The sequence below is a fragment of the Ipomoea triloba genome, chromosome 5 (genome assembly GCF_003576645.1).
Source record: "Ipomoea triloba cultivar NCNSP0323 chromosome 5, ASM357664v1".
Classification (NCBI taxonomy): domain Eukaryota; kingdom Viridiplantae; phylum Streptophyta; class Magnoliopsida; order Solanales; family Convolvulaceae; genus Ipomoea; species Ipomoea triloba.
In genome coordinates, this window is record NC_044920.1 from 19,226,772 (window position 1) to 19,230,208 (window position 3,437).

At 35.7% G+C, this 3,437-nt stretch overlaps 1 pseudogene; it reads right to left on the minus strand.

Moving 5' to 3' along the window:
• Positions 1-396: 396 nt before the first annotated feature.
• On the minus strand, positions 397-1,297 carry LOC116020349 (annotated as a pseudogene).
• Positions 1,298-3,437: the final 2,140 nt, after the last annotated feature.

Consider the following 3,437-nt stretch of genomic DNA (forward strand, 5'->3'; position numbering starts at 1 on the left):
AATTTATTAATATAATAAAAAACTATTCCATTTATTTCATTTTATTTGTTATGTTTATTATTCATTGTTTTAATAGTATTTTTAATATAATTTTAAATATATAAAATTTATATATTAATGTTAAATTAAATATTATGAAAAATTAAATTGTAAATATTTCAAATCAAGTCTCATTAATTGACTAGACACAAAATGAGATGGAAGGATTTATTCTTTTGATTATTTAAACTAGTCCTTAACTGCACAAATGAAAGCTTTGTATGGAAAATCTAGTTAATAACTTCTTCTTTTTTGGGCCGTGTCAATTTTGAGCTGTTTATACAAATTAAATATACAAGAATACGTATGTTATCCAAAACAGTAAGTACAAGTTGAATAGCTTATGATGGCTAATAACTATATGATTAGTAGTCTTGCTCTTGCTTGAAAAACTGAAGCTTTCGAGAGGGGAGGAAATTCTTCGTTTGCAGCGAGAATGTTCTGGTTCGTTGCATATGCAAGAAAAGAATGGGGTTTATGGTGATTGACCTTTTCATTCTTGCCAACTCTTTGTGGAGTTGATGATTCTTTAAACTGAAGGGAACGAAGAATGATAGGTTGAATTCTCATAAGCTCTGGGTTGGGTTTGTAGTTGTAAGGCAATTTGCTTTCATCCATCCTTCTAAAAGTAAGGGAAATTCTTTTAGATGGAACACGAGGTACACAATGCTTCGCAACATCAGCTCCATTACCTTGTAAAACAAGCACCGATCCGACTGGTAGAGGTACCGAGACAGGACCAAAACATTCTCTAATGCCATGATTAAGAATCTTCAAACTCGAGCCAAAAATAATGTTGCATTCTGACAGAAACGATACAGAGCAGAACGGTCGAATAAAGTCGTGATGGTCAATATGAGGAGGAATGCAATCTCCCTCTTCATAAATGTTCACAATGCAGCTATTAGGGATAGCTGGGCTTAATCATTTGCTTGAACAAAACAGGCAATGGATCCACTTCTACATCTCTGATTATACTAGGAGAATTGCCATTTTTGTCCACTGCATAATTGTAACAACCACCAAATTGAATAATTGTACGCCCTTTGCGCCCCATCCACTTCTTTGGTTCATAATATGTTCTTGCTCTAAGCTGCCCTTTCCTACCCAGCTGCTGATACTTGTACGTACACGCATTCAACAATCTCTATCTGCTCTTCTGCGTCGAAAACCCAATATGTAATTCAACACCTTCAACCACATTTATTATCTCTTCCCCATCCACTCTCTCGTAGTGAACAAAATCCTTCTTCCTCATCACTTGTGTTGAGAAACATTCAAACAGAAACTAGCCTTTTCCTTAATCATAGGGTGAGTTGGTATGTTGATACATTCAACGCCTCATTCCCTCATCTTGTGGGAATTGAGTGGTCTACGTGAAAGGATAGGTTGAAGCTCAAACTATAAAAACCCATCTCACATTCAATAGAAGACACACCAAATCAAAGTTTTCTCCCTCCTCCTTTAATTCTTATATCTTATTGTTTGAGCAAAGTGAGGTTCGCCTGGGTTATAGTTGGTGTAAGCTTAGCCTAGTTAGTCTGTGTAACCTGTCGAAAGCGTGCCGGGATTCTTAACTACACCGTTACCGGGCAAATAACGCTTTTAAGGCAGTGTTATTGTAACACGGCACAGACTCCATTTTCTGCTTTAGTTGTTCACTTTTCCTAAAAGAGTGTCAGGGTTAGTTGACGTTGCCTCTATTTCCCAACAGTTAAAAGCATTATTCGGCAATAGTCAACCTTTTGATACGATGGCTCCTTCTGTCATACCCGATTTATCCAAAATAACCGCCCTCGATGGAAATAATTACAGGCGATGGGCGCAAAGAATGCTGATACTCTTTGAACAACTGAAGTTGGTCTATGTGCTATTCTGTGATCCACCTGAACCTGCTCCGCTAGGGTTCCCCTTTCAAGGACCAAGAGAATTTAGTCCTGAACCGGATTATACTCCTGGTCAAGAACCAGGTGTAACTCTGAGGCAATTTACAGATGACAATAAAGCAGTTAGAGGATACCTTCTGTCACAAATGACTGACAAATTGTTTGATACCTATGTCAAACAAGACTCGGCCAAAGTTATTTGGAAAATGCTGTCAGAAAAGTATGGTGCCAATGATGTTGGAACTCAAAGTGTCAGAAACAACAATAACAAAAGGAGTGGAAAAGTTAAGAAAATCAAAGGATGCTGTTTCGTGTGCGGTAAGCATGGACACCGAGCATCCCAGTGCTATCATCGCAAGTGTAAAATTCACAGAGGTCAATCTGATCGAGCAAGATGAGTATAACATTCCCTTAATTGGTAGTTATTTTGAGTAATTGGTAGTTATTTTGAGTAATTCTTATTTTCTCTAGCTTCTAAGAGCTCGCATAAAATGGGATAGTATTAGTACCAAATGCTAGTTGAGTTACGTAAAATTTTGAATGCCTATTAGTGCTAGTCATTTCAATATGTTGAATGCTAATGACATTGTCGCATGTTAATAGACACAGTTAATAGTGACTTGCACAAAGAGATATGAACTGTTTAATGAGATACAGTCACATATTTTGAAATATTTGAATTGTGTACTAAGAGGTTTGTCAAACGTGATAAGCATATATCAAAACTCTTCACCTTGTGTTGGTAGCATAGAAATGTCATTATTCTTGAATACTCTGTCTAGGAAGGTGGTTTTTAAGTAAACCTCGGTTTCACCACTCGACCTGTGAGTTTTTAAGAAGTAGGATGTTGGTTATGCAGGCTAGTTGAAGTGCTACTTGACTCTCACCTGAAATGAGATTGGCTTTTACATGCTATCGAAACTTTGTAATAGGCATTGCTTAAGTTGATTTAAACTACCTTTTTGTTAAGAAAAGAGTACTATGTATTCTCTTGAGAATAATTTTAGATGTGTACTGATTTGCATTATTCCAATGCTATATATAAGTTATGTAGTGAAGGGAAAATTGTGAATAGCATAACTTTGAATGCTAAAGTTATAGATGTTAAATTTCATCTTGATGAAATTTATGTAGATAAATCTTTCTCTAATAAATGCCAGTTTGCATATAATCTTTGAGTATGAGATCTACTTTTCAAGAAAGTATGTGAAATTTATGATTATGTTGTTCAACTTGAAGCAACATGCAATATGCAAACAATATTATCTTTGTGGCTTACTGGTAATGAGTATTTGTATATATGATTTAAAATATTAATTGGGAGATCCTGAAGATCCAGGATTCATTAATATAGTGAAACCTTAGTGGTTTAAGGTAACTAAGTTGGTTGAAATATATTCCACTATTGAGAGTGAATTAACCAAGTGCAGGGCGCTATAAAGATTGCATAGGTCGATCTGCTTAGGAGCCAATGTTGGGCACCAAAGATCAATCTGAATAAAATATCAAGTA